The sequence below is a fragment of the Rhinoraja longicauda genome, chromosome 5, assembly GCF_053455715.1.
Source record: "Rhinoraja longicauda isolate Sanriku21f chromosome 5, sRhiLon1.1, whole genome shotgun sequence".
NCBI classification, from domain to species: Eukaryota; Metazoa; Chordata; class Chondrichthyes; order Rajiformes; family Arhynchobatidae; genus Rhinoraja; species Rhinoraja longicauda.
The window spans coordinates 82,155,817-82,169,296 of record NC_135957.1 but is presented as its reverse complement, the minus strand read 5'-3'; the positions used below and the strand labels follow the sequence as shown (position 1 = coordinate 82,169,296).

The 13,480-nt window shown below is 44.0% G+C and overlaps 1 protein-coding gene across 1 annotated transcript in view; it reads left to right on the top strand.

Annotated features, from left to right (window-relative positions):
* Positions 1-13,480, top strand: part of LOC144593777 (prolyl endopeptidase-like) — a 93,911-nt gene that overhangs the window by 67,382 nt on the left and 13,049 nt on the right. The gene's annotated exons all lie outside the window — the stretch shown is intronic.

The following is a 13,480-nucleotide window of genomic DNA, read 5'->3' as shown; positions in this document are numbered from 1 at the left end:
AATTGTGTAATTCATAAGGCTTAATTTCAGCCACATCAAGAGCTTTGGTGAACACCCCTGCAAGCAATTAAATTGCTTTTTATTCTCATGCTTAGCTACCTGCTCCAAGAACTCAGGGTTTGAAAGTTATTACTTCCAAGCCCATGATGACTTTTTCCCCCATGATAACTGTTCTCATTTTGTCCCGTTGTCACTGTTAGTCCAAACTTTGTCATTCCTGGAATTGTGCCTTAATTCTTTTTGCATGATAGAATTTATGCTGACTACTGCTTATCGAGCTCTTAAAATTATCAAATAATTGTGGTACGTTTCTGTGCTTTGTTTGTACTTATGTACTTCCCATGAGTTTGAATTCGTCATTTTTGCATTGATTTTCGCTACCTATCCTTGTTGCTGAATTATTAAAGAGTAAACATAAATTTTATCTTTATATATAATATCTGTTACATTATAGATGTAAGTATAAGTGGTTTGCATTATCAGTGGTCACCGTGCCTTTTGTGCAGCGTATTGTGCATTAGAAGGAAAGTCATTTGGGAGTATCGAAGTTGGGAGGTCATTTTGCAGTCATATAAGACGTTGTTGATGCGTCATTTAGAGTACAGTGATCAGTTCTGGGCACCATGTTGTAGGAAAGATGTCGTCAAGCTGGAACGAGTGCAGAGAAGATTTACGAGGATGTTGCGAGGACTGGAGGGCCTGAGCTTTAGGGAGAGGTTGAGCAGGCTACAACTCTTCCTTGGAGTGCAGGAGGATGAGGGGTGATCTAATAGAGGTGTATAAAATCACGAGAAAAATAAATCGAGGACATAGATTCAAGTCAAGTCAAGTCAATTTTATTTGTATAGCACATTTAAAAACAACCCACGTTGACCAAAGTGCTGCACATCTGATTAGGAAAAAAAAAGAAACATACAGTGGCAGGCAGCCAAACACAACGGCGCGGCCATCTTGAACAAAATGTTTAACTAAAGCAGAATGGTGTCCCGCAGCCGCGCCGCACCGGGCGATGGAAGGCCCCGCGGCCGAGCCGCACCGGGCGCTGTTCAGTCCCGCGGCCGAGCCGCGCCGGGCGATGGAAGGCCCCGCGGCCGCATCGGGCGCTGATCAGTCCCGTAGCCGAGCCGCACCGCCAAACAGGTTTACATAAAATTATTTAATAAAACAGAAGAGAAGTAAATTACTAGGTCCCACAATAAGGTGAGGGGGGAAAGATTTAACAGGACCCTGAATGGTAATTTCTTCGCGCAATGGGTGGTGGGTGTATTTAAACAAGCTGCCAGAGGAGGTAGTTGACATAGGTAATCTCACAAAGTTTAAGAAACATTTAGACAGATGTATGGATAGGACAGCCTCCCCTATCTACCTGTGAAACTATGTACCTGTACTCCTCGATCGCTCTGCTCAACAACGCTCCCCAGAGCCCTACCGTTCACTGTGTAGGTTCTGCCCATGTTAGGTTCTGCTCGAAGGGCCGAATGGCCTCCTCCTGCACCTATTGTCTATTAGTGCTCCCAAAATGCAACACCTCGCATTTCTCAGCATTAAATTCCATCAACAATTCATCAGCCCATCTGCCCAACTGATCAAGATCCTGATGCAATTTTTGACAACCACCTTCACTATCTACAAGACCACCCACTTTTGTGTCATCTGCAATAGTTTATGGAGCTTTCATCCCTCATTACATTTCCATACAGTGTACAGACCTTTAATGGAAAATCAATTTTGTGACCTTCTGATGTACTAAATTGCTCTGCAACGTTTCTCAGCACCACAACATTAAATAGTTTGGTTATGGACCTGTAAATGTAGGCAGGATTGATTGCTTGTTTGTTTACCTAAGTAAATAGTTCATAAATTGCCTGATTTCTAAATTAGTATATGTAGGGAAAAAACCGCAGATGCTGGTTTAAATCGAAGAAGACTGAAGAAGGGTCTCGACCCGAAACATCACCCATTTCTTCTCTCCCGAAATGCTGCCTGACCTGCGGTGTTACTCCAGCATTTGAGTCTACCTTCTAAATTACTACGGGGTTTTTTTCAAAATTGAATTGCTTAATACACAAAACTTTCCAGATCCTATCTGGAATAGGCTTAGGAGGTAGGAGCGTGGAACAGCTGTTTAGCTCAATATAAACAATAGACAATAGGTGCAGGAGGAGGCCATTCGGCCCTTCGAGCCAGCACCGCCATTCAATGTGATCATGGCTGATCATTCTCAATCAGTACCCCGTTCCTGCCTTCTCCCCATACCCCCTGACTCCACTATCCTTAAGAGCTCTATCTAGCTCTCTCTTGAATGCATTCAGAGAATTGGCCTCCACTGCCTTCTGAGGCAGAGAATTCCACAGATTCACAACTCTCTGACTGAAAAGGTTTTTCCTCATCTCCGTTCTAAATGGCCTACCCGTTATTCTTAAACTGTGGCCCCTTGTTCTGGACTCCCCCAACATTGGGAACATGTTTCCTGCCTCTAACGTGTCCAACCCCTTAATAATCTTATGTCCTTTCTCCTTTAATAGTCCTTCCTCTGTAATAGTCCTTTCTCTAAGGAGAGACACAAAATGCTGGAGTAACTCAGCGGGTCAGGCAGTATCTCTGGAAAAAAGGAATAGGCGACGTTTTGGGTCGGAAACTTTTTTCACACTGATAGAATTCCCCCTCGTTCCTCATTTCCTCTCTCCATAATTCCATGGCATTTTATTGAAATTAATTATTTCATCAGGCTTGATATCAATCTGAATACCTCATTCTGCAACTGCAAAGGGCTGCACGGTGGCGCAGCGGTAGAGTCGCTGCCTCACAGCGCCAGAGACCCGGCTTCAATCCTGGCTACGGGTGCTTGGCTGTGCGGAGTTTGTACGTTCTCCCCGTGCCCATGTGGGTTTTCTCCAAGATCTTCAGCTTCCTCCCACACTCCAAAGGTGTACAGGTTTGTAGGTCAATTGGCTTGGTATGTATAAATTGCCCCTGGTGTGTGTAGGATAGTGCAAGTGTGCAGGGATCGCTGGTCGGTGCGGACTGGTGGGTCATAGGGCCTATTTCTGCGCTGTATCTCTAAATTAAACTAAACTAATTTTCATTGATTGCAGACTACACTGTATGATTTCTATTTATTTTCTGAGTAAATCTTGTTCTTTATGCATTTCACCACGTTGAACAGCTTGGATCATGTGCAGGCAGAAGGGATCAGTGTAACCAGGCACCGTGTTCAGCACATACATTGTGGGCCGAAGGGCCTGTTTCTGTGCTAAACTGTTCCGTTCGTTTGGTCTTGCAATTTTGATATTTAAGTTTTCTGAGAAGCCCAACTTCCAGAAACAGCTTTGGTAAAATTGTAAATTGTCCCTAGGGTGTCGGGTAGTGTACGGGGATCGTTCGTCGGCATGGACTCGGTGGGCCGAAGGGCACACTATTTCTAAACTGAACCAGTGAAAATAGCCTCATTCCAAAAATCTGATCAGGTCTGACAGTGTCAGTGAGGGCATCTCTCCCAATTTACCAAACAACACAGTTCCAACACCATCATTCTCAACAGATCCAGTTTCAGTTTCCGTTCAGTTTATTGTCACGTGTACCGCGGTACAGTGAAAAGCTTTTGTTGCGTGCTGTCCAGTCAGCAGAAAGGCAATACATGATTACAATCAAGCCATCCACAGTGTATAGATACAGGATAAGGGAATAACGTTTAGTGCAAGGTGAAACCAGTAAAGTCCGATCAAGGATAGTCCGAGGGTCACCAATGTGGTGGACAGTAGTTCAGGACTACTCTCTGGTTGTGGTAGGATGGTTCAGTTGCCTGATTCAGCTGGGAAGAAACTGTCCCTGAATCTGGAGGTGCGCTGTAAAATCAACTGGTGCGCAATTTCTACGGTAAACCTGTGTGGAAGGAAATTTGCATGAATTGTATGCATGTTTAGTGCAGATTGTGAGGAAAAAATGCAGTTCTAATATATTTATTGTTTAGTGGAAGTCTGGAAAGTGACAGAACCCAAAGCAAATTCAGAGGGAAAATTCAACAGAACAACGTATTATACATCGTACTTTAGCACGAAGCACTTTATACATCCCACTTTACTTTATTTCAAGGGCAAGGAAACAACATAAAATCAATGAAGAAATCTAGACGCCCAGCCAAATAAATTTGTATTAGGAAGAATGAACAAAGCATGCAAAAAGTGGTAGAATTTAAGAAAGGGAGTGGTTTGGAGGTTGGGTGGGTGGGTGGGTGGAATTCAAAGTGTTGGTATTAAGTGATTGAAGATATGTTTGCCAAAAAATATTTTTTAAATTGCTTTCACGATCTCATGACATTCCAAAATGATTTATCGTCCTTTTAAAGTGTAGTTTCTGTTGTAATCTGGGAAATGCAGTAGCCAGTTGGCAGAGAGGTGCCATTAAATATTGCGATAATGACTTGATAACCAGCTTTTAGTGATTTTACTCAAAAGATAAATATTGGCCAGGAACTCATCTGTGAAGGCATAATGTTTATCAGCTCATTCAAAAGTGCAGCACTCCCCTAGTACTGTTATCTGAGCCTATATTTTCGATTAAAGTCTTTTACATTTGGGTTGATCGTACAATACAGAACAATTAAACTCAGCTCTTGACAAATTATGTTAAAAAGAACAAACATTAATTACAGCTAGTAATTTGAGAACAAATCCAATTTGAATAAAACAGACAAATATTGCATCATTTGGAATGTCCTCAAAAGATAAGGAACAGGCCCTTCGGCCCACAATATCTGTGCTAAACATGATGTCAAGATCAACTAATCTCATCTACCTATACCCGATCCACACCCTTCCATTCCTTGTACATCCATGTATCTATCCAAAAGTTTCTTAAACGCCACTGTCGTGTCTGCCTCCACTCCCACCAGTGGCAGCACATTCCAGGCACCCATTACCTTCATATGATGGGCACTGGGCCTGCACTCGCTGGAGTTTAGAAGGGTGAGGGGGGACCTCATTGAAACTTACAAAATAGTGAAAGGCTTGGATTGAGTGGAGGTGTATTGGATGTTTCCACTAGTGGGAGAGTCTAGGACCAGAGGTCATAGCCTCAGAATTAAAGGAGTTTCTTCAGGAAGGAGATGAGGAGGAATTTCTTTAGTTAGAGGGTGGTGAATCTGCGGAATTCTTTGCCACAGAAGGCTGTGGAGGCCAAGTCAATGGGTATTTTTATGGCAGAGATAGATAAATTCTTGATTAGTACGGGTGCCAGGGGTTATGGAGAGAAGGCAGGAGAATGGGGTTAGGAGGGAGAGATAGATCAGCCATGATTGAATGGTGGAGTTAACTTGATGGGCCGAATGGTCTAAATCTGCTCCTATCACTTATGACATCTGTGTAAAAAAAAATCACCACAGTAAAATCTCTTGTGTTACATGTGTACTTTTGAAAAATGGTGTGGTAACTATAAATATGCTTAATTGGAAAATGCAAGAAATTTATCTTTTGAGGACATTCCAAAATCAAATGATGCAATATTTGTCTGTTTTATTCAAATTGGATTTGTTCTCAATTTACTAGCTGTAATTAATGTTTGTTCTTTTTAATATAATTTGTCAAGAGCCGAGTTTAATTACAAAGCAGGCAGCTGCAATTAGAGCATTAGTTTGACTGCAATAACTTGGCAGTAAACATATGTCTTGTAATAATAGTCATAAGATAATCCAGCAGGCATCGTAATTTAGTTTTATGTTTATTTGTTCGCTGAAGCCTACAAAGGAAACCTCCAAACCACTGTACCAAGGACTCAGCACCCACCTCAACTGAATCTTCAAATTATAGATGGTTAGAGAGCGTGGAAACAGGCTCTTTGGCCCAACTTGCCCACACCAGCCAACATGTCCCAACTACACCAGTCCCGCCTCCCTACGTTTGGCCCATGTCCCTCTCAACCTGTCCTATCCATGTACCTGTCCAAATGTTTCTTAAACGTTGCGATACTACCTGCCTCAACTACCTCCTCCAGCAGCTCGTTCCATACGCCCACCACTCTTTGCGTGAAAAAGTTACCCCTCGGGTTCCTATTAAATCTTTCCCCCCTCAACTTAAACCTATGTCCTCTGGTTCTCGATTCCCCTACATTGGGCAAGAGACTCTGTGCGTCTACCCAGTCTATTCCTCTCATGATTTTGTATACCTCTATAAGATCACCCTTCAACTTCCCAGCCCAAAGACTATAGGAGAGTCAAGGGCGTTTAATCAAGAATTTTTTACTTGCAGCAGCTTAACAGGCCTGTAAACACACGCATATAGTGTATAATAAATAAAAGTTCAATAATTCGATCAGTGAGTACAGGCAACAACATATCCTCCACAATAAGCCTCAACACCATTCATTCAAATCTAGTGAGCTTCTTTGTTCCTTAGGAAGTCTTTAATTCACCAACTACAATGTATATTTAGAGTCATGCAGCGGGGAAACAGGCTCTTCGGCCCAACTCATCTATGCCAGCTAAGATAGCCCATCTAAACTAGCCCAACTCCCCACGTTTGGCCCATATTCCTCGTAAGTCTTTCCTACCCATGTACTTGTCCAAGTGTCTTTTTAAATCCTGTTATATTACATGCCTCAACTACCTACCACCCTCTGAGTGTTCTACAAACAGCAAAGAAAATAAATTAATGTGTTTTGGCAGTGTTGAAGTGTTGGCAAGAAGCAACAAATATCCTGAAGTGCATTCATAAAATCTTCTACGGCTTTTTTACATCATTTTTCAGAGCTGCAATAAAATATTTTCTCTGACTAACTGGATCCCCGATGCAGTCTAAAATGGTGCTTTTGATATCCATTCAGCGTACTTGATATGATTAGTGGCACAGTTATTGATCATTTTTACCCCTCAGATTCCTATTAAATCTTTTCCCTTTCACCTTAAACCTATGTCCTTTGGTCCTCAATTCACCTACTCTGGGCAAAAGACTATGTGCATCTACCGGATCTATTCCTCTCATGATTTTATACACCTCTAGAAGATCGCCCATTACCCTCCTGCGCTCCAAGGAGCTCAACCTCTCTAGTCCTGGCAACCCACATTTAATTACATTTATTTGGGGTTATTTCCTCTCCTGAAATGTATAGGAATGTATGACTTAGTTGCAGGTGCGGCCACTTAGCCATTGAGTCTGTCTGAATACAGCCCCGTCTGATCTGATTGTAACCTTTCCCCTGTAAACCTGCCTCCCCACAATATCCATTCATTCCTTTGCCTATTAGGAATCTAGTGCGGCACAGTGGTGCAGCTGGTAGAGCTGCTGCCTCATAGCGCCAAAGACCCAGTTTAATCCTGATCTCGGGTGCTGCCTGTGGAATTTGCACGTTCTCCCGGTAACGGCGTGGGTTTCTTCCAGGTGCTCCGATTTCCCGCCACATCCCAATCCAATTTATTCCCACGTCACAATTTTAATTTAAAAAATAGTCAAATTAACCCACAAACCAGCACATTTGTAGGGGATCTGTAAGAACTCTCTTACAACCCTCTGTAAGAAAGGTTGCCCCCAATATATAGGGAGTGGGTGAGAAAATGGGATGATGTCGAACAAGTGTGAATGGTCATTGTGGACTCGGCGGTCCAACGGCCTGTTTCCATGCTGTATCATTCCCCTGCCTTTCAGGAATCTGGAACCATACAGTGACGTAGCTGTAAAGTTTCTGCCTTACAGCGCCAGAACCCGTGTTCGATCCTGACTGCGGGTGCTGTCTGTACGGAGTTTGCATGTTCTCCCTGTGGTAGGTTAATTGGCTTCGGTATATTGTCCCATGTATGTAGGATAGGACTAGTGCGCAGGTGATCACTGGTCAGCACGGACTTGGTGGGCTGATGGGCCTGTTTCCATGTTATAACCATGAAATTAAACTAAATCTGAAAACGTAGTTTAGTTTATTATCACGTGTACCGAGTGCTAACCAGTCAGCGGAAAGAGAAAACATGATTACAATCAAGCCATTTACAATGTATAGATACATGATCTGTAGGAATAGGGATTGTAATATGTGACTGTAGATCTGCTTCTGTGGCTTGTACTCAAATAGTCGCCTGGGTTGGGCGCCATCTTGGAAACAACTAAATGATCTGCCTTTACCTTAACTTTCTTTCAAATACTTTTTTCACCATCCTCTGAGGAGGTGTGTTCCAATTGTTCCTCAGAAAATATTTCATCTCACGTGTCGTAAGTGGGTGCTCTCTTAAAACATTAAGCCATAGTTTTAGATTCCTTTTCATGTCCATCCTGCAATACCCCAAAAGGTCTTTTATGTTTCAATCAAGTCAAGTCCTCTCTCATTCTCCTAAACTCCAATAGATTGCTAAGCTTTTAAAACCTGTTAAGCTTTTACAGTGACCAGCAGCTCGGGCCATTTCCTGGTGTATCTGTTTCTAAAACTTTTAAAGCCATGCATTATTAAATCTTTCTGAAAGCTGTGCAGTCATTGTTAAAGTAGAACATCACCGGACCAGTTGAAGAAATTAGATATCCTGTTAGTAAATCTACATTCACAGCTGGACTGAGCAATCAAGTAATTCAATTAGTGTCATAGTCATGTAGTGTGGAAACATGCCCAACTTGCCCACACCGACCAACATGTCCCATCTACACGAGTCTGCGTTTGGCCCATATCCCTCTAATCCTATCCATATATCTGTTTAAATGTTTCTTAAATGTTGCATAGTACCTGCCTCAACTACCCCCTCTGGCAGCTTTTTCCATATACCCACCACCCTTTGGGTAAAAAAAAATTACCCCTCGGGTTCCTATTAAATCTTTTCCCCCTCACCTTAAATCTATGTCCTCTGGTTCTCGATTCCCCTACTGTGGGCAAGAGACTTTGTCCGTTTACCTGATCTATTCCTCTCACATCTTTGTACACCTCTCTAAGATCACTCCTCATCCTCCTCCGCTCCAATGAATAGAGTCCTAGCCTGCTCAACCTCTCCCTTTAGCTCAGGCCATACTACAATGCAAGAAGGGTCCCGACCCAAAACCTTGCCTCCACAGAAGCTGCCTGACTCTGTGCATTGCTCAAAATTATCACGGCTACATTGGCCTTGCTTCCAATAAGTTTCCTGGGGAAGTGGAATGAATATTTGACTTTTATCACTTTCACGGTCACTCCAATATCAGTCATCAAGGTGCAGTACAGGGATAGTGCTTGCATTTGCACACAGTTGATGCCACAGCTCCAGGGCATCTTGTTCACTGATGTTTATGAAGGAATGGGCCTTGAGGTAAGTATCTTCAATGCAAAGGTCCTCTGCCAGCCTGCTCCCACTGCACATCAATGCTCAGGGGAGAGGTCGTTGAGGTTACTAGAACTTGTGAATCAAGAGCATTTAATTGTCACATGCACTGAGAACAGAGCAATGCGATTCTTACTCGCTGCAGCTTTACAAGCACATTATTGCAGTTTTGGTCTCCAAATTTGAGGAAGGATATTCTTGCTATTGAGGGCGTGCAGCGTAGGTTTACTAGGTTAATTCCCGGAATGGCGGGACTGTCATATGTTGAAAGACTGGAGCGACTAGGCTTGTATACACTGGAATTTAGAAGGATAAGAGGAGATCTTATCAAAACGTATAAGATTATTAAGGGGTTGGACACGTTAGAGGCAGGAAACATGTTCCCAATGTTGGGGGAGTCCAGAACAAGGGGCCACAGTTTAAGAATAAGGGGTAGGCCATTTAGAACTGAGTTGTGGAAAAACTTTTTCAGTCAGAGAGTTGTGAATCTGTGGAATTCTCTGCCTCAGAAGGCAGTGGAGGCCAATTCTCTGAATGCATTCAAGAGAGAGCTAGATAGAGCTCTTAAGGATAGCGGAGTCAGGGGGTATGGGGAGAAGGCAGGAACGGGGCACTGATTGAGAATGATCAGCCATGATCACATTGAATGGCGGTGCTGGCTCGAAGGGCCGAATGGCCTCCTCCTGCACCTATTGTCTATTGTCTATTATCGCCACTCCACAATAAATACATCTACATTTGTACAATAAGTTACCAATAACACTAGATAAGTGCAAGCCGAAGTACAAAGTGCAACCTATGCAAAGTCAATAGTAGGAAGGAACTGCACACGCTGGTTGACACCGAAGATAGACTCAAAATGCAGGATTAACTCAGCGGGACAGGCCGCATCTCTGGAGAGACTGAAGAAGGGCGTCACCTATTCCTTCTCTCCAAAGAGAGAAAAAAAAAATCTTACCCGTCCGCATTCCTTCTCGCCCGTCCCCGGTGAGTTTCTCCAGCATTTTGTGCCAATCTTCAAAGTCAATTGTAGTGGTTGGTTGCTGCGGTAGGATTGTGATCAAGATTGTGCAGTGTGGTTCAAGATTGTGATGTTGATGGGAAGAAGCTGTTCTTGAAGCTGGAGGTCACGGGTTTTGGGCTCCCGCACCTTCCTAATGGTGGCGATGAGATGAGAGCATGGCCAGGTTTAGATTTAGATTTAGATTTAGATTTAGAGATACAGCGCGGAAAAAGGCCCTTCGGCCCACCGGGTCCGTGCCGCCCATCGATCCCCGCACATTAACACTATCCTACACACACCAGGGACAATTTTTTTAACATTTGCCCAGCCAATTAACCTACATACCTGTACGTCTTTGGAGTGTGGGAGGAAACCGAAGATCTCGGAGAAAACCCACGCAGGTCACGGGGAAAACGTACAAACTCCGTACAGACAGCACCCATAGTCAGGATTGAACCTGAGTCTCCGGCGCTGCATTCGCTGTAAGGCAGCAACTTTACCGCCGCGCCACCGTGCCGCACTATGTGTGGGTGTGAGTCTTTTACAATATTGGCTGCCTTCTTGAGACAGTGCTTCCTCAAATACCTTCAGTGGTGAGGAGGTCAGTACCTGTGATGGACTGGGCAATGTTCACCACTTTCTGCAGTCCCCATTTCATTCTTGAGCCATTGATTTATCCAACCCCTTCCCTAGTGCAGGACCTAGCTCCTGGCAAAAGCAGGCATTGACACTGGTATTTACCACTCCACTTTACCAATATAATCTTTTAAGGATAAGTCATAGAGTCTTGCAGCACGGAAACAGGCCTTTCATCCCAACTTGTCCATGCCAACCATGATGTGGGTTGGCATGATCTAAGCTAGTCCCATTTGCTTGCAATTGGTCCAAAATCTATCTTAAACCTTTCCTATCCACGACTTCAAGTGTGTAGGAAGGAACTACAGATGCTGGTTTACACCGAAGCTAGACACAAAATTCCGGAGTAACTCAGCGGGTCGAGCAGCATCTCTGGAGAGCCAGATTGTGGTGAATCTATCTATCTCTGCCTTGAATGCTCTTCAGGGTGGCACAGCGGTAGAGTTGCTGCCTTACAGCGCCAGAGACCCGGGTTCAGTCCAGACTACTTGGTTCCATTTCCGCGGTTTTCTTTTGCTGTGATGGAACTTGAAGTACGTGTTTCAGGAGTCTGGTGTGACCCTTGTATCCTTTATATTGACCTGTCTGTGACCGCGTGGGTTTGCTCCGGATACTTCGGTTTCCTCCCACACTCCAAACACGTGCAGGTTTGCGGGTGAAGGCAGGAGGTAGGGTGAAGGGGGTATGGGGAGAAGGCAGGAATGGGTTGCTGATTGAGAATGATCAGCCATGGTCACATTGAATGGTGGTGCTGGCTCGCAGGGCCGAATGGCCTACTCCTCACCTATTGTCTATTGTCTATTGAATTGGCTGTGGTAAAATTGTAAATTGGCCCTAGCGTGTCGAGCAGTGCTAGTGTAAGGGGTGATTGTTGGTCGGCATAGGCTTGAAGGACGAAGGGCCTGTTTTTGCACTGTATCTCTAAAGTACGGGTTTATTATCCCGTTCTCAATAGTGTATCATCACAAAAGTACTTTGATAACCCGAGAGTGCATTTGTATTTTTATTAGTTTCTGAGCCAGGCTGGAGAAGTGCAGATCCATTATTTATTTTATGGTTGCCCTGGTTTGTTTGGATCGATGACGGAGGCCATCTTACTGTGTGTAGCCTCAGTGCGAGACTTGGTGCGGAAATGCTGCTGTGCAGCAAAAGGAGCAGAGAGGTTCTGCTGCAGTTCTACAGGGCATTGGTGAGACTGCACCTGGAGTATTGCGTACAGTTTTGGTCTCCTAATCTGAGGAAAGACATTCTTGCCATAGAGGGAGTACAGAGAAGGTTCACCAGATTGATTCCTGGGATGGCAGGACTTTCATATGAAGAAAGACTGGATAGACTCGGCTTGTACTCGCTGGAATTTAGAAGATTGAGGGGGGATCTTATAGAAACTTACAAAATTCTTAAGGGGTTGGACAGGCTAGATGCAGGAAGATTGTTCCCGATGTTGGGAAAGTCCAGAACAAGGGGTCACAGTTTAAGGATAAGGGGGAAGTCTTTTAGGACCGAGATGAGAAAAAAAAATTCACACAGAGAGTGGTGAATCTGTGGAATTCTCTGCCACAGAAGGTAGTTGAGGCCAGTTCATTGGCTATATATAAGAGGGAGTTAGATGTGGCCCTTGTGGCTAAAGGGATCAGGGGGTATGGAGAGAAGGCAGGTACGGGATACTGAGTTGGATGATCAGCCATGATCATATTGAATGGCGGTGCTGGCTCGAAGGGCCGAATGACCTACTCCTGCACCTATTTTCTATGGTTCTATGTGTTGGGATGGGTGTGAAAACAATCCACTCTGAAAACCTTTGACGTTATTTGCCAATAGACAGATTCTTGATTAGTAAGATCCAACAGGTTACGTGACAGTTACCAGGAAAATTAAGTGGGGTTTTTTTTTGGCGATCAAATAAATAATAACAAAAGCATCAGGCGGTCTCAACTTTATTAAAATAATAAGATTATAATTAAAAATAATAATATAAAATAAGATAATAAAATTCAAATAAAGGGCGGCGCTGTGACGCAGCGGTAGAGTTGCTGCCTTACAGCGCTTGCAGCGCCAGAGACCCGGGTTCCATCCTGATTACGAGTGCTATCAATACGGAGTTTGTACGTTCTCCCCGTGACTGCGTGGGTTTTCTCCCGGTGCTCCGGTTTCCTCCCACACTCCAAAGGTGTACAGGTTTGAAGGTTAATTGCCTTCGGTAAGTTAATAAATTGTCCCTAGTGTGTAGGATAGTGTTAGTGCACGGGGTGATCGCCGGTCGGCGCGGACTCGGTGGGCCGAAGGGCATGTTTCCACGCTGTATCTCTAAACTAAACTAAACTAAAACTAATACCACCTTTGGGATAGACACAAAATGCTGGAGTAACTTAGCAGGTCGGGCAGCATCTCTAGAGAGAAGGAATGGGTGACGTTTGGGGTCGAGGCCCTTCTTCAGTTTCTTAAGTCTGAAGAAGGGTCTCGACCCGAAACGTCACCCATTCCTTCTCTCCTGAGATGCTGCCTGTCCTGCTGAGTTACTCCAACATTTTGTGCCTATCTTTGGTTTAAACCAGCATCTGCAGTTCCTTCGTACTTATACCACCTTT